The sequence below is a fragment of the Aquarana catesbeiana genome, linkage group LG02 (genome assembly GCF_042186555.1).
Source record: "Aquarana catesbeiana isolate 2022-GZ linkage group LG02, ASM4218655v1, whole genome shotgun sequence".
NCBI lineage: Eukaryota > Metazoa > Chordata > Amphibia > Anura > Ranidae > Aquarana > Aquarana catesbeiana.
The window spans coordinates 224,020,284-224,044,382 of NC_133325.1; the positions used below are offsets into that span (position 1 = coordinate 224,020,284).

Below are 24,099 nucleotides of genomic sequence, written 5' to 3' on the forward strand. Positions count from 1 at the left end.
ATACAATATCTGCGGAAGCCATATCATCTTAATTAGATTACAACATCCTGCAACAGACAGAGGGAAGCGGCACCAAATGTCTCCCTATTGCTTTAATTTCAATAGCGATGGGGCTAAATTATCATTGACATACTGGTTTATATCACTAGTAATCCAAAAACCCAGATATTTCAGCTTGGCCACTACTTTCAGGAGGGGAGTTCACAGCAGTAACTGGTCACCAAGTGGGTCGACTGGTAACAGAGCCGAATTGTCCCAATTAATGACCAGACCAGAAAGTCGCCCAAATTCGCCGACCATTTGTATCACTATATTTAGCGAAGATTCAACATCTCCAAGAAAAAACAGGACATCACCTGCGAACAGCGCAATCCTGTCTTCTTCTATCTGCTGCCAGAACCCCTGTATGTCTAGTCATGATCTAGTCATCATTGCGAAGGGTTCCATTGCCAGAGCAAACAATAGGGGAGATAGGGGATAGCCCTGTCTCATCCCTCTCTCTAGCTGGAGTACTTCTGAATGTTCTTTATTAATTTTAATTCTTGCTCTAGGTTCATTATAGAGTAGTTTCACCTATCTAATAAAAGAGGGGCCAAACCCAAATCGCTCTAGCGCCTTCCATAGATAGTCCCATTCTAGACTATCGAAGGCCTTAGCAGCATCCAAGGCCAGAATGGGTTTAATGGAGTCTTTACAGGCATTAACGACATAGAGTACAGCCCTCAATGTAGGCTCCTCGTTCTCCAAAATAGGACTGACCACTGCCCCAACTCCTGCGGACTTTGTTGTTACAGTTCCTGATTTTCCTCCCCCTGTCCCTTTAGTACTCACAGTTTTGTTGCTGGATGGAGTGGTAGGGTTTAAGTATGTACTTGAAAAGTAATGCCCGCTTAATTTTAGAATTAAGTCCTCTCACATTCCACGAGAGTTGATTAAGGGTTTGTGTGTTTGGTGTCATAAGAACAGTAAACTACATTATAGTACTGACCACTGGGGAACACTGGTGAAGGGCCTCCAGAGAGGACAAAGAACAACCTGTAAATCTATAGTACATGGTGATGGCGGTGAGACTCATTTTCTTGCAGATATGAGTGAAATACAGTAGCAGTGTCGGTTAAACTGGAAAACATAATAAGTACAACAGAAAGAGATAACACAATAAAAAATGATCCAAAATGTAATATTGTATCCCTGAACCCCCCCACCCTGCCTGCAGTCCCGAACATACTACAGGCTTTAATTTTCCCCGAACTTCAATACAGTAATAACACCCTAGAGGGGGAATTCTTCTCCGTCCACCTGTAGATGAAGAGAGAGGGTGAATATGTGTTGAACAGCAGTAAAAAATGAACCGTAGTCAAGTATATACTCATGTCAATCAGCCAAACAAGACCGGCCTATTTAAGCAATTATAGGCAGTTAGATAGGACGTTTAATAGATCAAACAGTTGGCAATTAGTGACAATGAAGAAACCTAAGCTCTCTGTCTCTAGATGAAACAAGGAGGTAGTAGACATGGTAAGGGTTAGGGGCTCCCTAGCTACTCCAGTCACCTGTTGGCATCTTTGGGTGAGGTGAAGAATTGAACCTTCATACTATAAGGCAAACTGGTCATGCAGTTGCAGTTTGCTTCTGAGTTGCAGCAGAAAAATCAAGGAAGATGGTGACACCATTGTTATTATAGAGCAGCTCAGGCATATTCTGAGCCCGTTGTAGGATGATTTTTTATCCTTGAAGTATAAAAACCGGCCAACAATGGCCTTGGATATATGCCTGGTGGAGGAGCTCTCAGCAAGACCCAGTGGGTTCATTCAATTGCTAACAGATGGGAGAAGCTCTCCTCTCTAAAGGTTTACTTTAACCAAGTGAGTAAAAAGTCCTCAGGATTTTTTCTCTGAGCCCTCCGGGAAGCCCAAGAACCGGAGGTTGTTGCAACGGAGTCTATCTTTAATATCCCCCAACTTAGCTTCCTGGGACTTGTAGTTCTCTGCTACCCCTCTAACAGTCACCATAAGGGGGTTTAGATCATCCTCCACTGCACTAATACATTGTTCCGCCGTTGTAACTCTGTGTCTGACTTTCTGCACATCATCTTTTAGGATAGCAAAGTCCACCCTGATATTCTCAATTTGTGTAGAGAGAGAGGCATGGCAGGACTTGATAGTCTCCATGATCTGAGTCAGAGATGTTTCTCCTACCTTTGTCCCCGAGGTTCCATTCATCAGATCTGCAGATGAAGAGGCTACTGGAGCAGCCAGGGGATCCAAGGCATCCAGCCAGTCTGATTCTCCCTCAGCCCAGGGTTGGGGATCAGCATCAGGGAAGCATGGCAGCTCCTGTGTGTCCCAGGTGCCATCTTGGCCGGCCTCGTGGGCAAAATGGGAGAGCCTCTCTGTGGATGTCTGCTGGAGACTCAAACTGATTTTCACCATGGCCAAGTGCCTGAAGTGTTCCAGAGGCGATCTGAGTGGTCTGAGGTGTGATAAGTAAGCCGTGGGCTGTGCAGGATTATGCAGAGCTGAGAAGAAGCTGCTTACATGCCGGAAATCAGATATGCCCCCCTTTGTTGTGACTCTTAGTTATAGTGTAATCATGGAGAGTGTGAATGCCTTATTCTAGTTAGTTTAACTTAATATACGTGATTAACATCTACTGCTTAAATTCAGTATTGGCAGAAAACTAGGGCATATATAGTTTCTGGGTGGTTTATAATGGATAAAATCGTGTCAGCTAATCTTTCATGCTTTTTTAATAAAACATCAGAGTCAACATCTTTTCCTTTTTTATTAATTTGTGCAAGTATTGGGACAATGGTATAAGTGCTATCTTCTGTAAAAGCTTTTGGTTTTTAAAAACCTTCAGGGTCAGATAATGGATCAGTCAGTCACACTATAAAGTTATCTGGTCATGTCACTGGAGATAGATAACTATAGGCTTATGATGGAGATATTTCAGGTTTCATCATAATTCAAGTGGAACAATGACTTAGCATTGCTTTATTTTTAGTCAGTGTATACTTTTAAGAACATTTATATTTGTTTTGCTATAAAAATACTATGTAAAATGACATTTACTATACACGTACATGTGGGGATAAAGCTAAACTTAAGCAAACAGCTGAATACAAAGTTAAAATACATATGTACCTATATTATATATTAAAGATGTTTACTTGCCACACAAGATCTTTCGCACAGCAGGTTTTTGACCTGACTTTTCCTTAGTACAGTTGACCATTTCAGTCCGCAGGTCTGTTCGTTCCTAAATCCTCTTGAGTCCTAGAGAATGTATGCACCCCAATATATTGACCCCAAAATATAACCAACAAAGTCTGGTGATTAAAACATTATCATAATATAATGTAGTGGAATGGTAAAGCTCAAAGTGAACATATGCGTTTTTCCTTTAGGAGAGCTTTATTCCTCTTTGACACATTGGGATGCAGGGGGAAATTATTTTGCAAATATTTTTAGCATGGTAAAATATAACACAAGTCTGTAGGTTAATATTGAGGTCATGGGTACTAATACTGCTGGGGGTTAAAATGGTCATCAGTGGTACCAATGCTGAGGGTTAATTTTGCTTTCACTTGTACCAATAACAGTGGTTGTTGTTGATGTTGGTGTTTATTATTGCTGTCACTGGCACTAACGCTGAGTGTTATTATTCTACTCACTGGCACTAATGCTGGGGGTAATTATTGCAGTCACTGGCACCATTTCCAAAGTTATTATAGTTGCCATGGGTAAAAATGTTGAGGGTATTATTCCAATCACAAAAAAAAACAATTATGAGGGTTATTATTGCAATCCAAGACAAATATGCTGTGGGTTATTATAGCAGTTACTGGTACCATTACTGGGGTTATAACTGAGATTGTTGGCGCCAATGTTGGGGGAAACTCTGTGGAAGTTATGGATTTGTAGAGAAAGAGTGGTTCACAGATAAAGTCATAAAAGTATAAAATCACAGAGAGATAGATAAAGAGATGGAATGAGTGTAACAAAAGAGGAATAAAGAAACACGGGTAGAGATGGAAAGCAGAAATACATGTGTCACATTTATCACAATATAATGTAAACTGGTCAATTATATATTTCTTAACAGAAATAGAGTGTTTCCCTTTTATGATACAAAGCTATTTTACAGTGATGGCAAATTCCAGAGATCCACCCTCAGCATAGGTAGGTAACAGTTTAATCTGGGACTCCCTCTAAAAAAAAGAAAAAAATACTGTTATAATGGTTTCCAGATTTCCAGTCATTATTTCACAAAATTCTAGCACTCCTCTTCTTCATGAAGCTCCGGGTTGGGGACGGGCCCTTGGCATCTTCACTTACAATACTGTATTGATTGTCCTTCAAACGTGGGATTACATTAGACTACCTAGAACTAATGGAGCGGCAAAGAGAAGCAGCTTTGGGGTCCATTCATACAGTTTGGAAGAGGCCTGCAGGAGCCAGGGTAAGATAAATAAAAGTTCCTATAAAAGTTTGGATTGTACAATCTCCTTTAGATCTGCCAACTATGTCGTGCAAAGGCCTGTCTGATTAGATACAGATTGATTGGACAGATAGGTGGATCTGCCTATTTCATAGTTCATGTAAATCTGAAGGATATTGTACAACCAGATTGCATAGTGTATGACCAGCTTTATACAAGTACATAGGAGGGAGTGGACAGAGACACTCAGCTTTCAGGCACCATTCACATCTCTGTGTAGTGGAAACTCACATTACAGCATGCAGTTTTTTGGCCATTTTTTAGCATGTTCGCTTGTCACGCATTGGGCAGCTCATTCACTTGAATGGGCTGCCAAACATGCAGCAATTGCCCCAAAGAAGCTCCAGAACTTTTTTCAGAGTGGAGTGTGATTTGTTTTTTACTGTGCTTTATCTAAAATGTATGGTAAAGCATGCATTTTCCGTGCAGTTTGCCTTGCATTCAGAATCACACAGATGCTAATGGAGTCTCATTGTTCTTGTGTAAATGCACCAATTTCACGTTTAGGCTCCATTCATATCTAGCGTAGTGGGAGCGCACATTTTTTGGCTTTTTTTTCCCATGACACGCATAGGGCAGCCTACTGATTTCAATGGAATGTGCTACACGTGGCAAAGTAGCTCATGGGACTTTTTAGCCTGTTGCAGGTTGCATGTTTTTTACTGTGTGTTTTGCTGCAATTGTCACTCATTTTATCATGTGGGTGGCAAAATGTGTTTGCTTCTGTATTCAGTGTGCTGTTAACAATTAATAGAACTGAAAGCGCAACTAGTTATTTTTAAGTGAATGAAGGTGGCCATACACTATACAATCTGATTGTACAATCTCTTTACGATCTTCTTTAGATTTACCAAAACTATATGATAGGTGGGCACACCATCTATCCAATCACTCTTTATCCAATTAGGCAGGCCCTTGCACTACATAGTTGATAGTAGAGCTAAAGGAGATTGTACAATCATATTGTATAGTGTATGATGAGCTTTACAGAACCTAGAACATACTTCTCCTGTATTTAATACTACAGCTCTTATCCACATAGGCTGTTATCTGATTGCACAGCTCCTGTACATTCTGCCAAATGGGTGATCTATGCAAGATGAAAGTGGGGTAAAAAAAAAAATGATGCCTGTGTATTTAGTGAGAACGGTGATTACTGATTTCATTGGAAAAACATAGAGGTGGGTGGGAGTGATCTCCCGGAGTAGGAGGGCAGATGCAAGTGTGTGTTAATGAGGTCAGCTGGTGAACTCCTTCCTGTGTCTTAACGGTTTTCATGCCCTAATGTCTGTCCAGCAAGTAATAAAGACCTTTTTATACCAAAAGCTGGACACAGAGATAAGGGCTTTGTAGGGTAAATATAAAGCTTTTTTTATCTCTGCAAAAGAAGTACATTAATGGTATATTGGTATATAGGGTAGCTGAAATTTAAAATTGTAATATTCTTGTGCGCATGCTTTCATTTGCTTTAGCAGAGTAACAGAGTATAATTTAAATTATACTCTGTTACATTACTTAAATGAAGAGATATCATCTGTTGTCTAAACCCTTCCAACTAATCGTATGCATATAAATGTAAATAACCATATTCAATCAATTGTTTGCACTAATGGCTATTAAACAATATTTGTAAAATCTGTAATGTATTCAAATGTTTAGTTTTATTTTACTATTAAATTGCCTTTTTTTGTCTAAAATTGTAACTACTGAGGAGCAGTATGCTTGTTTCAGAACAAGATCAGTTGTGTTCCTCATGGCTCAATATTTCTCCAGTAATGTTTTTTTATTGAAACCCTATGCACATGCATTAATAAGACCACTTCAGACATACTTTGGGCACATTTAAATCCCTTTAATTTATCTAGATAGTCTATTTATAACAAATTCATTGATCATTTGTACAGCCATCACAACTAATCTAGTGTGGTATTCTCAGAAAACACTGTATAATCACTAGATAAAGCTGATTGTCATTGGAAATAAGCATTATAAAAAATTATGGCGTTTACTTGTGATAGCTTTGCAAATGCTCAGATAGATAGATAGATATATATATATATATATATATAGATATATATATATATATATATATATATATATATATATATATATATATATATATATATATATATATATATTGGCATTTTTCGTGTTTTGTTGCCTCACAACCTGGAATTAACATGGATTATTTGAGGATTTGCATCATTTAATTGACAGAACATGCCCACAACTTTGAAGATGTTTTTTTTTTATTGTGAAGCAAACAACAAATAGAACAAAATAACAGAAAAAGTCAATGTGCATAACTATTCACCCCCTAAAGTCAATACTTTGTAGAGCCACCTTTTGTGGCTATCACAGCTCCAAATCACTTTGCATAAGTCTCTGTGAGCTTGCCACATCTTACCACTGGGATTTTTGCCCATTCCTCCTTGCAAAACTGCTCTAGCTCCTTCAAGTTGGATAGTTTGCGCTTGTGAACAGCAATCTTTAAGTCTGACCACCGATTTTCTATTGGATTGAGGTCTGGGCTTTGACTAGGCCATTCCAACACATTTACATGTTTCCCCTTAAACCACTCAAATGTTGCTTTAGCAGTGTGTTTGGGGTCTTTGTCCTGCTGAAAGGTGAACCTCCATCCTAGTCTCAAATCACACACAGAGTGGTACAGGTTTTGCTCAAGAATATCCCTGTATTTAGCACCATCCATTTTTCCCTCAACCCTGACCAGTTTCCCAGTCCCGGCTGCTGGAAAATATCCCCACAGATGGTGTTCTTTGGGTGATGTGATATGTTGGGTTTGTGCCAGACATAGCGTTTTCTTTGATGGCCAAGAAATTAAATTTTAGTCTCATCAGACCAGAGCACCTTTCTCCATACATTTTGGGAGTCTCCCACATGTCTTTTCGCAGTCAAAACATGCCATTTTGTTTTTTGCTGATGGCTATGGTAATGGCTCTCTTCTGGCCACACTGCCATAAAGCCCAACTCTATGGAGCGTACGGCTTATTGTCATCCTATGGACAGATACACCAGTCTCTGCTGTGGAACTCTGCAGCTCCTCCAGGGTTACCTTAAGTCTCTGTGCTGCCTCTCTGATTAATGCCCTCCTTGTCCGTTCCGTGAGTTTTGGTTTGCGGCCGTCTATTGGCAGGTTTGCTGTTGTGCCATGTTCTTTCCCTTGAGTTATGATAGATTTGATGGTGCGCCTAGGGATCATCAAAGATTTGGATATATTAATTATATTTTAATTATATTTTTAATTATATTTCCTCAACAACATTGTCCCTTACTTGTTTGGAGAGTTCCTTGGTCTTCATGGCAGTGTTTGGTTAGTGGTGCCTCTAGCTTAGGTGTTGCAGCCTCTGGGGCCTTTCAAAAAGGTTTGTGTATCTGTAATGACAGATCATGTGACACTAATGCCGCGTACACACGGTCGGACTTTTCATCTACAAAAGTCCAACGGACGCCGATGGACTAAAGCTGGCTGGTAATCCGATCGTGTGTGGGCTTCTCCGGACTTTCAGCAGACTTTTTCAGCCTCAAATCCGACGGACTTTAGATTTGAAACATGCTTCAAATCTTTACGTCGTAACTACGATGGACCCCGAAATCCGCTCGTCTGTGTGCTAGTCCGACGGACAAAAACCCATGCTAGGGCAGCTATTGGCTACTGGCTATGAACTTCCTTATTTTAGTCCGGTGTACGTCATCACGTACGAATCCGTCGGACTTTTGTGTGGTCGTGTGTAGGCAAGTCCGTTCGTTAGAAAGTCTGCTGCAAGTCCGCCGAAAGTCCGCCGGAAGTCCGCCGGAAGTCTGTCGGACAGGCTGTCGGACTTTTGTAGACGAAAAGTCCGACCGTGTGTACGCGGCATTAGATTGCACACAGGTGAAATCATTTCACAAATTTTGTGATTTCTGAAGGTAATTGGTTGCACCAGAGCTTTTTATGGGCTTCATAACAAAGGGGGTGAAAACATATGCACATGCCAATTATAAGTTTTTTATGTACATATTTTTCTAATTTTACTTCACCAACTTAGACTATTGTGTTCTAATCCATCACATATAACTCAGTTGCTCTTTATCAACTTGTATAGTTTTAATGCATACCACAACCATGTTATTTAACCACTTGCCGACTGCTGCAAGCCGATATACGTCAGCACAATGGCAGCAGTGGGCAAATGGGCATACCTGTATGTCCCCTTTAAGAGGTGGGCATAGCAGGCACGTGTGCGCTGCCACGTACAGCATGACCATGCCCGCGGGACCAGTGGACTCGATGTCCGCCGGTCTCCCACCGATCGTGTCACGGAGCCGCAAAACAGGGAAGTGCCTATGTAAACAAGGTATTTCCCCATTCTGGCTTGTGTCATGACACAGATCACTGCTCCCTGTCATCAGGAGCAGTGATCGCTGTCATGTGACTGGAAGCCCATCCCCCCCAGTTAGAATCACTCCCTAGGACACACTTAACCCCTTCATCACCCCCTAGTGGTTAACCCCTTCACTGGCAGTGTCATTTACACAGTAATCAGTGCATTTTTATAGCACTGATCACTGTATAAATGACAATGGTCCCAAAATAGTGTCAAAAGTGTCCGATATGTCCGCCATAATGTCGCATTTCCGATAAAAAATCGCAGCTCACCGCCATTACTAGTAAAAAATTATAATAAAAGTACCATAAAACTATTCCCTATTTTGTAGACGCTATAACTTTTGTGCAAACCAATCAATATACGCTTATTGCATTTTTTTTTACCAAAAATATGTAGAAGAATAAATATTGGCCTAAACTGATGAAGAAATTTTTTTTTTTTTTTTAATTTTGAGGATATTTCTTGTAGCAAAAAGTAAAAAATATAGTGTTTATTTCAAAATTGTTGCTCCTTTTTTGTTTATAGCGCAAAAAGTAAAAACTGAGGTGATCAAATACCACCAAAATAAAGCTTTATTTGTGGGAAAAAAAGAACGCAAATTTAGTTTGGGTACAGTGTCGAATGACCGCGCAATTGTCAGTTAAAGCGACGCAGTACCAAATTGTAAAAAGTGCTCTGGTCAGGAAGGGGGTAAAATCTTCCGTGGCTGAAGCAGTTAATATATTTTTGTATTCTCGATGTTGCCCTTTAAGCCACAAGAACATGTTTTGGAATTGGGAAATGTTCCATATGCCAGTTATTAGATCCCTATGCCCCTTTCTAGAAAAAATAATAAGAGCAATAGGTGGTGGAAATTAGAGTGCACTACACTCCTACAGCAAATGTGCACCCCAAATTTTAACTTAACAATGCAATAAAGATAATACAGTACTTTATATAATACAATTCAGGATAACAAGCATGTAATTGATACTTACTTGTTAGTGATAGTTTATTTAAAAGAAGAGAGAGTAAACATTCACATTGATTTAATATTGCATCTATATGGTGTAATTTCTACTGTATACAATTATGTAATACCTTTTGACTGGTATTAGGAATTATGAACATTGTTCTGACCATGTGTGCTGTCAAATTCCTAAGAAATCAGACAATGTCGGGTCAGATTTTAATGGGCTGGTTCAGGCTTCATCTCATCACAGTGTAGTCCTAAATAGTTTGGCAGATGCAAAAGGGGAAAATTGGGGTTTAGGGAGGAGACAGAAGTGTTGCTGCCACTGCAGAGGAAGTGGAAAAAAAAACCTCTAAAGCTGCTTTCACACAAAAGGTCTGATCAGGTCTGCATGTCCCGATTTGACCCTCCATTCTTCTCTATGGAGTGGTGGATGTAAAAGGAGGGGGATCCCTTCCCCTCTGTCTGGCAGATCAGATGGCAGTGGGGTGAAAAGGAAAGCTAGTCTGTTTACATCCGACTGCCCATAGAGCAGAGAGGGCTGTGTCCTTGTCAGATCTGCATAAGCAGAGGGGACCCAGACCTGTCACCTGCTCACTCTGCTCTGCTCAGCAGACAGATCCCCTGCTGAGAAACTATAGTTAAGTGGAGTCCGTCCCATGTTAAAGGGGCCTAAGAGATCAAAACTGTCTCTTTTCAATACTTGTTAAATGAGCAAAAGAGCCATAATCAGTATCTGGTGGACTTCATAAGATTGTTGGTGAGTCTATAGTTCTACTTTAATACTCCTGTATCCTATTGGGGTTAATAACTTCAGGTCCCATAGAGAGGAGTCTGGAAAATGAGGATAAACCCCCTGTTAGACAGGTCTCACTGTAAAAGCCTTAGAGAGTTTCTAAGCTTTCCTGCTCTATCCAGTTGAAAACCTATTTTTTCATATTTGCATCTGCTTGAAGCTTAGGGTTACATGAGAAGCTTAGCAGTTAAACGTGAAGCAAAGTCTACCATGGGTCAGGGCTGAATGTGTATCTTTGGGACACTTTAGTCTCTGCTTGTTGGTTAAATAATATTGGGAAATATAGTGAAATGACAAAAAAACTGCCCAATGCTTTAGGGTTAGAGAAGCATTAAGTTTAAGGAAGCTGTTTGGCTTTAGTTTTCTGAATGTGAGCTTGGAGTTGAATGAACAGGAGCATATGGGATTTGCAGATGATTAAATAGTATGGTGATATGTCTTTATGGAAATTATTTTACCCAGTATATTGTTAATACAGATAACATGGAGAGGGTGGCAGACACTTGTATTTTGCTTTTTGGTGTGCTTCATTTTTACCATTGATGTTCTTAATTTTTACCAAAATGAGGCTTAATATTTATAATATTTCTCCTTTTGGGAGACTGGAGTAAGAATTGATGATAGAGATGAGCATTACAGATGATACTTAAACTAATACAGAGCATTTGACTCTTTTTTTTAAAACAAAGAGACACGTGTTCTGGTAAGAATCCATTTTTACGGTGAAGGTACACTTGGGTCGCCTACATTTTGGATTGGAGCACTTTTTTCACATCAGATACGTTCATTTGGCTTGGATAAAATTGGAACTTTTACACTATTTTTACTTTGATACATTAGACAGTTTCATCACATTGGATTTGTTTTCTGGACTCAATATACAAGTTTCTTTTTAGTTTTTCACTGGTTGATAGTATTAACCATTAGTGTGGAAAATTGTGTATATATTGTTTTACAATCCATTCTGATTGTTCTTTTGCTAGCTGCTCTCTTTTTTTGATCCACCAGAGCAGTATGTGTTTGTTTATAAACCTTTAAAAATAGACCTGTACATTTTAGAATGCACTTATTGGTTTTCAGAAGAATAAAGTAAAGAAAGCATGCTTGAATAGAGAAAATACAAACCTGCAGCTTGATGTTGTTTCTTCCAGTAGTAAATCCACTGGACACTCAGAAGCTTTCCATTTTTACCAGAGAAAATGAAAGTTCTAGAATGACCTCTGACCAAACACTTCTTAGTAATGGATGCTTCTTCTTCACTCCTTTTGAGAGCTGCAGAGACAACATCTCTTTATGAGGAAAACAAGATTGTGCACTTGTCCATATTTAACTAAAATCAATTTCTAGGTCATAAAAGGAAACTAAAAATGTTTCCACTGTAAGTAATTATGTTTGACAAAATAACCACAGCTATCAATCTTAAAAGCGCTAGTATTTGGAAAACTTGGAACAGACTCTAACAAGAGCAAAAAAAGGATACAGGTTTACCTCTGCAGGTGAACTTTTATGTTCAACAAATATTTTTTTTATAAACATTTGAGTGTAATTTAGGTAAAAAAGAAACTTAATTGGTCACATATGGCCTGTTATTAAAATATAAAAGGCCCACTTTCTGTAATAAAGGCTAATTCATACAAGCCACTACAATATAATGCAGTGGCTAGTGTGTGGTATGGTCTGACAGGGATCACTGCAGTGTATTTCACACAGTGAAACTTCACTAAATTCAATTGACTGATGCATGGTCGATTGCCTTGCACTGCACTGTGCCTGCACACCACCACAACACACAAAGACAAGGCATTTTGCATGCCTTGCGGTGGGACTGTGCTGGAATAGCCACCCAATGCAGTCCCACCACACCTGGTGTAATGGACCCCAATTCTGTAATAAGCTTTTATGTACTGGCCTATTGATTTTTTTTTTTACAGGTCACCTTTTGTACTAATTATAAACTTTCCTGTCACTTACAAAATTTTAGTGTTTCAGTCTCCTACTCCTTCCATATGCTTAATGGAAATAAAGGAGCTCCATCAGATTATTTACTGAATATTAGTTGCACATGCACCAGTCATTCCCCCCCAGACCATTATGGTGTCTGCGCTTACTCAGCTTGTTTATTGACAAAGTCATCCTATATCATTAATATGAAGAATGCTCTGTGAATTAGAACTAATCCAAGAGGGGACATTTTATTGAATTTTACAACTCATTATGAGTAACTTATCTGGGCTAGAAAGGTTAGCAACTTTTATCATATATATGGCCATGGGTGTCCTGGTATGATCTTTTTTTCATAACAATGTCTTTCCTTACCCCATAGCCATTATCACCATCATACGTTTATTAGCTACTAAAGGCTTTTATTCTAATTATCTTTTATATTTTGTGATATTGTAAATTATATTGTAGGATACTTTAATGTGCATACTAGGTATTATGAATACTAAGGGGTCATGGGGCCCTTTTTATATTTCTTGTTGGGGCCCAGAACAAGATAATCTCTAACTAGGATAATTTAAAATACCAATACTGGAGAGACTTTGCAGATAATAAAAATATGATGGCTACTTTTGACTCATGAAAAATCGATGATCAATTATTGTCAGCCTATAGGTTTCCAGGTAAAAGCAAAAGTACCTGAAACCTTTATAGAACTATAGTAAACCACAAAAACCAGGTTGAAAATCTAATCCCAAATAGGGATTTCGGCATTGCAGATTATGATTGTCCCAGCTGACATCTGCACACTATTAGTAAAAGCAAACTTACAAGCCATGTTGCTAATCTGAACTCCAGCCTAAGCTAATGGCAATTAAATATGTACATTAAAAGCAGCAAAAAACCTTTTTTACAGATCGGTCACATTTGAAATGGTACTATTTGCTATCTGACTCACATATTCTAAAGCCAATTTGATTACAATTTTACAGTGTGAGATGGACCAGAGCATGAATAAGAGCATGAATAAGAAATCCAGTCAACTTCAAGGTAGACATAATCCAGGATCCCAATCTCTTGACAATTGACAGATGAAAAGAAAGAGAAAAAGTCCCTTTACCAATTAAAGTGCCAGTTTGATGATACACAGGGGTGCCAACAGTAGCTTGCACATGCAGAGAAGACCTTTTTAAAGGAACCATATAGTATAATAAATATATAAATAGTATATATAGTATGTATAGTATAAATAAATCTATGCTTCAAGTTCTGCCTCACCTGAACATTCCTTCTCTGTCTCTTTACATGTATGTTTAGCTCAACCACATCTTCCACCATTAAATGAAATTGGGATCTGCTTGCTGTCTCTGTGTGTGTGTCTTTGGTATGTGTCAGCTCAACCACATCTTCCACTGTTAAATGAAATTGGGATCTGCTTGCTGTCTGTGTGTCTTTGGAATGTGGCCTTCTCTATCTGTTGCCCTTTGTGCATAACCATGATGTTGTTTTTTGTTGCTCTGGACTATCTTACCTAAGTTTTATGTGTTGATCTTATCTTGGCCTCTGGCCTCTTGCTATTCTGACTTCAGAAGCAAAAGGTCCACTTTGATTGTTAGGCATTCTTATATTCACTCATGATTAATTAACAAACTTCAACCCCACCCTTATAACAGTATAAATTTGAGCATCCTTAAGGGGTCAGCACATTGCTGGGGGAGCACATTGTAGGGGATTCTATCCGTAGCCTCCCTGGCGGTTTTCCCGAGTGTGGCTCGGGGTTAAAATTCAGTCCCATTAGCGGTAACCCCGAGCCACACTCGGGATCGCATTGCAGGATCCTGGGGCGGCGTTACTTACCTTGTCCCCGGGATCCTGCGATGTCCCCCGCAGTGTCCGAGGGCTCTGTCCTCCTCCGAAGCGTCTCCGTGCCAGGCTCCGTTCCCTGCGAGCGGCGCGACGCACGGGGGCGGAGCCTGGCGGCAAATTAAAAAAAAAGTAAAAATCATAACACATACAGTACTGTAATCTTACAGATTACAGTACTGTATGAAATGATTTCACATCCCTTTTGTCCCCAGTGCTTTGTCCTATGCCCTGCATGCAGTTTTACATGATATACACTGTTCTTTCTGCCTGGAAACTGGAGATTGTCCATAGCAACCAAAAAGTGTCCCTTTACGTCAAAAGTGGCTTTAGACCAGCTAGAAAACAGCGATAGTAAATTAGAACACTTGCAGAATTGAGCGATAGTGAATTGTGGGGAAATTTATTTTATTACTAATTTTTTTTTTTTTTTTTATTATTTATTTTTATTTATTATATTATAATTTATGTTTTTGTGTTTCAAACTTTATCATACCCGGGATATCTACTAGACTCTGGTTTGGACAGATTTAAGTGTGTTATTGTTAAGATTTACAGACCTACAATATAAAACGCCAAATTTCCATGGAAAATAATTGTACCGCTTTCAGCACCTAAAATCCGAAATAATCATACCGCCAGGGAGGTTAAGTCTTCTATCTCTAAGTGATTCTTTCTACAAGTGATATGCACTTCAGTCTCTGCACTTCAGTGATTGCACAAAACAAACAAATATAGCAATCTGCACTGGAAAGCACCTAACAGACTGCAGGTGACCCTGTCTCTCTATCACCCTGCCTTCTGTCCTCTCCCTACTACTGCTCCTACCAACTCTTGCTCATTCTACATCTATATACTGATAAAACCTCCAGTACTCTGAGACATGCCCCTTCACATAAATCACATTCCCACATTACCTCACTCACCCTCCTTGCTTCTCCTAACCTCTGGCGACATATCCCCAAACCCTGGGCCACCATCATCTGTCTTTGCCCAACTATCCCATCCCCATACACCCTCTGGCAGGAGCCGCAACCCACAGAACTTGGTCTCTATTCCTTTTTCCAAAACCATCCCCCCTTTTCCTGTGCCCTTTGGAATGCACGCTCGGTCTGTAACAAACTCACCGCCCTTCACAACCTTTTTATCACAAATTAATTTAACCTACTTGCCATTACTGAAACCTGGCTTCATGAATCAGATACTACTTCTCCTGCTTCCCTCTCCCATGGGGGCCTTCTCTGGACTCACTCCCCCAGACCAAGTGGACGTAAGGGAGGTGGAGTGGGAATCCTTCAAGCCCCATGCAGCACCTATCAGGTACTTCACCCACCTCCCTCTCTGACACTCTCCTCTTTTGAGGCACATTGCATTCGTCTATTTTCTCCCATTTCTCTACGAATTGCTGTCATCTACCGGCCCCCTGGACCAGTATCAGCCTTCCTTGATGACTTCTCTGCCTGGCTACCCTACTTTCTCCTGAATTCCCCACAATTATTCTTGGTGACTTCAACATTCCTGTTAACACTAACACTACTAGTACTTCTAAACTTCTCAGTCTAACCTCATCAATTGACCTGAAGCAATGGATACAGGCTCCTGCTCACTCCAACGGCAACACCCTTGACCTTGTCTTCTCCTATCTGTGCACTCCATGCAACCTTTCCAACAATCCTCTCCCACTCTCTGATCACCACCTTATTAGTTTTGCTCTCTCCCTGTCTTCCATCTCCTCTCCCTCCAACCGCCTAACAGTTACACATAGAAACCTTTGCCACCTCAACCCTTCTCTTCTCTACTCTGCTACTGATCACCTCTATGACAAAATCTCACCTCTGTCCTGCCCCAACCTATCCACTTTCATCTACAACAGCTCACTGTCTTCCTCCCTAGACAAGCTTGCCCCCCTCACTACATGCAGAATTAGGCCCCGACTGCTACAACCCTGGCAAACAGATGGCACCAGAAGTCTCAGAAAACGTAGCCGCGCTCTTGAGCACCTATGGCATAAGACTAAGATCCAGGAAGACTTCACACAACATAAATCTGCCCTCCTAAAATACTATTCCTGCCTTCACACTGCCAAACAGACCTACTTTATCACACTCATTAACACCTTCTCATCCAGTCCACATCAACTCTTCTCTACCTTCAACACTCTACTCTGTCCTCCACTGCCTCCACTCACCAACTCACTCACTGCCCAGGAGATCGCCAATCACTTCAAAACTAAGATTGATACAATTCATGAGGAGATCGCCAATGCGCAAAAACCTCCCCCATGCAACACCCCATGTCCACAGATACAATCATTACTTCCCTCATTCAACCCTGCTACTATTACTGAGGTTGCTAAACTTTTATCCAATGCTCAGCTAACCACCTGCCCCCTGGATCCTGCTCCCTCGGAAATGCTACGCTCACCCTCTGACTCGATTCTACACTCTCTAACTCACATTTTCAACCTCTCCCTCTCTTGTGGCATCTTCCCAAACTCTCTAAAACATGCGCTAGTCACCCCCATACTTAAAAAGCCCTCACTTGACCCCACCAATCTCAACAACCTACGCCCCATCTCCTTGCTCGCCTTCTCCTCCAAACTTCTTGAAAGACTGGTCTACAGCTGACTAAGCGACCATCTGACCATGAATAAACTTCTTGATTCCCTTCAGTCTGGATTTTGCCCTCAACACTCCACGGAAACTGCTCTCCTTAAACTCTCAAATGACCTACTAACGGCTAAAACCAGTGGACACTATTCTGTACTACTTCTCCTGGATCTCTCTGCTGCCTTTGCCACAGTGGACCACCCCCTCCTCCTCAATAAACTCCACTCCTTTGGTCTCCGTGACTGTACTCGCTGGTTCTCATCCTACCTATCCCACCACTCCTTCAGTGTCACTTACAACTCTACTTCCTCCTCTTCCTTTCTCCATTGGGGTCCCCCGAGGTTCTGTTCTTGGACCTCTCCTTTTCTCAATCTACACCACCTCCCTGGGTCAGTTGATTGCCTTCCATGGCTTTAAATATCATCTCTACGCTGATGACACCCAAATCTATCTCTCCACCCCCTAGCTCTCTCCATCTGTCTCCTCACGCATTACCAACTTACTAGCAGACATATCAGCCTGGATGTCACATCACTTCCTCAAACTCAATCTATCCAAAACTGAGCTCATGATATTTCCTCCCTCAGGTGCCACTTCCCCTGATTTCTCTGTCAATAACAGCTCAACCATCAACCCATCTCCCCACGCCAAGGTCCTAGGTGTAATCCTGGACTCTGAACTAACATTTCGACCCCACAATCTATCACTATCCAAAATTTGCTGCCTCAATCTCCGCAACATCTCCAAGATACGCCCCTTCCTAACCAATTTAACCACAAAGCTTCTAATCCACTCCCTGGTCATCTCCTGCCTCGACTACTGCAACTCCCTCCTCATTGGCTTACCTCTAAATAGGCTATCCCCACTTCAGTCCATCATGAACACTGCTGCCAGGCTCATCCATCTCACAAACCGCTCAGCACCTGCTATACCCCTCTGCCAATCCCTCCATTGGCTGCCACTCAGTCACCGAATTAAATTCAAGATACTAACTAACTATAACTTACAAAGCCATCCACAACCTGGCCCCCAGCTACATCTCTAACCTAGTCTCAAAATAACAACCTAATCATTCTCTTCGCTCCTCCCAAGATCTGCTCTCAAACTCCCTTGTCACCTCATCCCATTCTCGCCTTCAGGACTTCTCCAGAGCCTCTCCCATCCTCTGGAATGCTCTACCCCAATCCATCTGATTTTCTCCTACTTTATGCACTTTCAGACGATCCCTGAAAACTCATCTCTTCAGAGAAGCCTATCTTGCCCCCACCTAACAACTATACATTCATCTTCTCAATCAGCACATCACCCACAGTTATTACCTCCTGTATCTTTTGACCTTCCCTCTTAGAGTGTAAGCTCTAAGGAGTAGGACCCTCTGATTCCTACTGTATTAAAGTGTATTGTATTTGTACGGTCTCCCCTCAAGTTGTAAAGTGCTACGTAAACTGTTGGTGCTATATAAATCCTGTATAATAATAATAATAATAATAATAAAGGGTTGCTTAAGGCACCACATCCTTCCAATAATAGGAATGAGAAAGATGGATTTTTCAGGTGCCAGGACACAGTTAGACCAAAGGTTACATATTACAAAGATTTATGAACAAATATATCATAGTATAAAAATGGTACCATCTAAAACTTTTATTGCCTCAACATCAGCAAAGGCCTCCCTTTAACCATCGCCAGTGAGGGTCCCCATACAATGATTCAAGCTATCAAAGTCACAGTCATAGTATAGTAAGCATAAACAGATCTGGGTATGTGGGGGTAGCTTCCATCATGGGCTACATGCCTCAATGTGTTTTGTGGGTTGCCCTGTGTCTTCAGGAGTGGTAGGGAAGCTTATATTAAAAACTAAAAACAACAATAAACATAACCGGTTACAAATATATATTTACTGTAACAGAAAAACTGACATGTGCAACAGTGCACAGCAGAACTTACCAATACACTTCAAGGGTCCATACAGTGTAGAAAAGGGGGAGACTGGGACAATGTCTCACCAATACCTCCCCCCAGGGCTGGTGTGGAGGCAAAAGAGGCAGTGCCTAGGGGAGATAAAGAATGATGATAGTAAGGTTTTATTTGCTTGAACCCTGTATGTCAAAAGCCACCTCATAGTAAGACGTGTATCCTAGCAAAGGGAAACACCTACCTATTAAACAAAGGATACCCAATGAAATGAAGCTTGAGGAAAAGGTGTGAGGAATCCTGCTGTATGGCCTCTGTTCGGTATACAATGCTGGTGTTGCCTCAAAGCACAGGTCCTAAAAGGGTGAATAACACAGCACAAATAGTTTACAACAGGTACCAGTGGGTCAAACACATATATGACAAGGGGTCAGACAAAATGGACCCAGGAAAAACTCACACCACTTACCCTAAGTATAGTAGTGTAGCACCCAGCCAATTATGCTTAAACAGAGGAATATACCCAAAATTTCAAATAAGCCCAAACCTAAAACCACAGAGAATAAGTGACTCTGTTAATACATTCCAAAAGCTTATATATGCACCCCAAAAGATCCCTTAACTCATCTCAGTGCCTACTGAATACACCTTCTCAAACAGAGATATGCTACGGAATGAAATATTCTAATCCATAGAACCCATATAACCAAACTGTCACACCTTACCTCTGACTGACACAATATACCACCACACAACGGTTGGAGTCCCTAAAGTGTATTTCCATATCCAATGCCACCATTTGTACCCTGAGATGTAGATGCCACCCACACACTGATCCTCATACTGACGTGCAGCATCCCTGTCCTAGGTGCAAAAGGCCAAACATGCATCGGAGGTCTCCCACCACCGACATCTTGGGAGATGGCAAAGTGGAAAAAACAGGCAGTTCCTTTCAGGAAGCTAGTATCAGGTTGAGAGGAGGTGCAATCAAGAGTTTGTACAAGTGCAATATGATGTATTGACTGCTGAGAGTTGAAATGCATTTGCATGCACATATATAAACTCATGCAAATGTGGGAGGGTTAACAGTGTGGGGGTTATTTACTAAAAAAGAAGCACACAGAATCAGGTGCAGCTGTACATAGTAATCAACCAGCTTTTAACTTTAGCTTGTTCAATTAAGCATTAAAAATGAAAACTAAATGTTTATTGGTTTCTCTGCAGAGCTGCACCAGATTTTGCATACTCCTGTTTTAGTAAATAACTCCCTTTGTGTTTATAAAAAATACATACAATTATAAAATAACAATATTTAACTGAACAAGTTAAATAAACAATCAACTGCTTTGTTAACTTAGCTGTGAAAGTTTCTTTGGGTTATAATTAAATTTGAATAAAATATTTTAAAATGCAGAAATCCTAAGATATTATTTTAGAAGACAGAATGTATTTATGTTTCTTTTTTTTGTGCATTTCTCTTTGTCATTAATACATAATAGTTATAATGCATTATTTTCTGGACGTTATGATCAATCAAATGCAACAGTAAACTTTTATTTATATTTGTTTATGCCTGCATAATAATAACAGTGCTGCATATAAAACACAATTAATCAAATGCTTAAACTATTTTAGACATTTGCAAGTATAAAGCACTAGACTAAAGCATTTACTGTAATCATTCTACAATTCTTGCTGTACCTGAAAGTGTAACAAGATTTCTGCTACATTATTTCTTAGTTTCCGTGATAAATTGTTGCAATTATAATAAAACACAATATTGGATTTATAGCTATTGTTTTAATTTACTTCTATGAATAAAGCAGATATTCTAGGACATATTTCAAACACAGCCACATTAAGTGACAAAAGAACATTTTACATTGTTTTATGTACAGTATTTCTCCCAGATTGCAAGCACAGAAAGTGACAACATACTGGCATTTTTATAATTCTAATAACACTTAAATGAGCAGCAGAAGAAAAATTGTACTAGCAGAAACAAATACTTGCTGGGGTTGCATTGTACTACATGATAGGACTTTATTTACTTTAATTTAGGTTTTAACAAGAGATAATGGCAATGGAACTGTTTTGTTCACATCAACATATCTAAGAATGAGCTTAAACCAAACTATAACAACTAAACTATTGTAAACTAAAAAAATAAAACAAACATCATATAAAGGAAGATTTTTGATAGCACCAGTTTTAACCAGGGCTGATTTAGGACAGCAGTGTACCTGGATTAACGTGATTGTAATGTCTCGTTTTTTTTTCTATAAACATAAAAAAACCTTATAATTACCTGCTCTGAGCAGTGGATTTGCACAGGGCAGCCCAGATCCTCCTCTTCTCGGGCCCCTCTTCGGTGCACCTGGTTCCTCCCTCCTGTTGAGTGCTTGCTTTGGGGAAACCAGAGCTGAGCTGCAGCTCCTGCATCCATTCGGATATGGAGCTGCGGTTCGGCCCCGCCCCCTCTCTCTCCTTATTGGCTAACTAACTTTGATTGACAGCAGCAGGAGCCAATGATGCCCCCTTTATGTCTCAGCCAATCAGCAGGGTGAGGCCTGGACAGCTGAGGCACTCGTAGACATCGCTGGAGCAAGAGGGGTCTCAAGTAAGTATTGGCAGGACTGAGGGGGACTGCTGCGCACAGAAGGATTTTTATCTTAATGCCTAGAGTGCATTAAGATAAAAAAAACTTTTACCTTTACAACCCCTTTAATTTCAAAATGTATGGGTTCACATTTCTTTAAACCTACATGAATCCCAGAAGAACCTGGCAGCTAGCACAAAGTATTATTTTATCTATGTTCTGTAATTGTTTATTATGTAGTTAGGCATATCAAATATATTTTAAACTTTGGGTAGGCAGTATGATTCCTTTATTTGTGTTATTAAGTAATCCTAGAATTGTCAAAAAGATGTGCAGACTATTATTTTTAAAATAAAGGAGTCCCTTGTCCTCTTCCGATGACAAATGTTTTTCTATGTACAATCAATTGTATTGGTGTTCCCCTTTACAAATGGGCTCCGGACAAAAGCCTCAGCTGATTCTCTTTGAAGAAGCCCCAAATCCAAAATGGTAATATCTTTATATTAGAATTCATATGTGAATACATTTGTCCAGAATATTATATTTCAAACTGACACTGGCAATTTTCTTTTCACATACCAGGTCATCACCTGGAAATTCCCAGCCATGCCAAACATTTTTATAAGCTTTAGTATCATTTATACATACAAGTACCAAAAATTGAATCCTCTCCTGTTGCCCTTCTTGAGCTTATGCGGAGATATCTTCTGGTCTTTGGCATGTACACCCCATGCCCTGTACTCCTGGGCCCCTCCTCCAATGATCGTTCATTGCAACACCAATGAAAGATTCAAACCAATCTCTGCAACAGCAACCTCTCGCTGCTTCTGAAGTAAGTGAAGCAAATATTCTGGCATAAAGAATAACTATTGTAAACACAAATTGCACAAAATTGTATAACATGTTACTATACCAGGAGGAGCAAACCACACAACTCCCAGGGAGAAGGAGGTAGCCCGGGAAGTAGTTAGTAAATGGAATGCATGCACAAGCCAAATGGCCAGAAGTTATACTCTGCAATGAAATCTGCTAAATTCCTTACAATACATGTAACTGACCTGAGAAGGATTGTTAATTTTTAATGAAAACCTGCAGCCAAGTAGACAGCTCAAACCACAAATTGAAAAAAATCATAAGCAGATAAACTATCTTGTGAAAACAATCAGTGGATCCAAAGATACCACTATAGTTGTACATAAATCTCTTTTTCTGCCAATGTTAAACCTTGGTGCACCTTCTTCCACACCCTGAACCTTACTTTTGCTTCATGAAAGTGCTGACCAATGAAAGTGGTAGTAAACACTTCTTTGACACCTGTACCTACATGTAAGTTTATAATAAAGCTTACCTGTAGGTACAGGGAATATCTTCTTAACATACACAGATTTCTACAACTGGTGATGTCACCGGCGTATGCGCTCTGAAGGGAAGACATAGTCATGCCCTCCCTTCAGAGCCCTGTGCCATGGCCATGACTCTCATGCTCATGCATGGGAGTAACGTCGTTGTTGCTCAGCCATTCAGATGGCCGGAGCCCATGAGCCTGGAAGGAAGACAAGATGAAGATGGAAGTCCTGTCAGCTGTGACAGTGCACTGCTGAAGGGCTTAATTTTAACCCCTTCACATTGTTCTGCAGCAGGTTGGTTCCCCTGAGCGAAACAACGTAACTGTACATTGGTTTGCCTTTTGACCAGTAGGGGGAACGCGTGCCCACCCACATTGCCACGCCAGAGCTGATGCGAGTGCCCAGCGGGCTCGATGACTGTCGGGCACCCACGATCGCTCGTGACAGAGCGAGAACAGAGATGGGTGTGTATAAATCTATTCCCTATTTTGTAGACGCTATAACTTTTGCGTAAACCAATCAATATATGTTTTTTGCAATTTTATTTTACCAAAAATATGTATAAGAATAGATATTGGCCTAAACTGAGGAAAAAATATGTTTTTTTTCTAAATGTCAGATATTTATTATAGCAAAAAGTAAGAGATATTGTGTTTTTTCAAAATTGTCGCTCTTCTTTTGTTTATAGCGCAAAAAATAAAAACCGCAGAGGCGATCAATTACCACCAAAAGAAACCTCTATTTGTGGGGAAAAAAAGGACATCAGTTTTGTTTGTGTACAGCATCATGCAATTGTCAGTTAAAGTGACTCAGTGCCGTATTGCAAAAAATGGCCTGGTCATTGAGCAGCCAAATCTTCCGGGGCTGAAGTGGTTAATGTAAATCCTTCATAATGAGCTAGGGTGCAATACATACTAGCATATTATGCCATTACCTTGCGGGGAGAATTTCTTTTGTCTGCAGGAATTTACTACAGCTATAAAAGGCTCAGCTCATACAGGATAAAGTTGAGATTTTACAGCATCTTCAGCTTTACTTTAAGCATAGTAGCTCCAAAAGAAAGCTCAACAATCTATAAACAAAATAACCTAAATAAAATATTGGGTGTGCCCACCATCTGTCTTAAAACAGCATAAGGTTTCCAAGGAGGTACACTTTCACACAGTTAAGAATTTTGATAATGATCAA

The 24,099-nt window shown here is 40.2% G+C and overlaps 1 long non-coding RNA gene across 1 annotated transcript; it reads right to left on the bottom strand.

Annotated features, from left to right (window-relative positions):
• Positions 1 to 6,821: 6,821 nt before the first annotated feature.
• LOC141129858 (uncharacterized) lies at positions 6,822 to 19,323 on the bottom strand. The gene is made up of 4 exons (XR_012241885.1): positions 19,211 to 19,323; positions 19,000 to 19,103; positions 11,765 to 11,911; positions 6,822 to 7,712 (listed from the first exon to the last, which is right to left on the bottom strand). It is a non-coding gene; the product is annotated as an uncharacterized lncRNA (long non-coding RNA).
• Between the last annotated feature and the right edge of the window lie 4,776 nt (positions 19,324 to 24,099).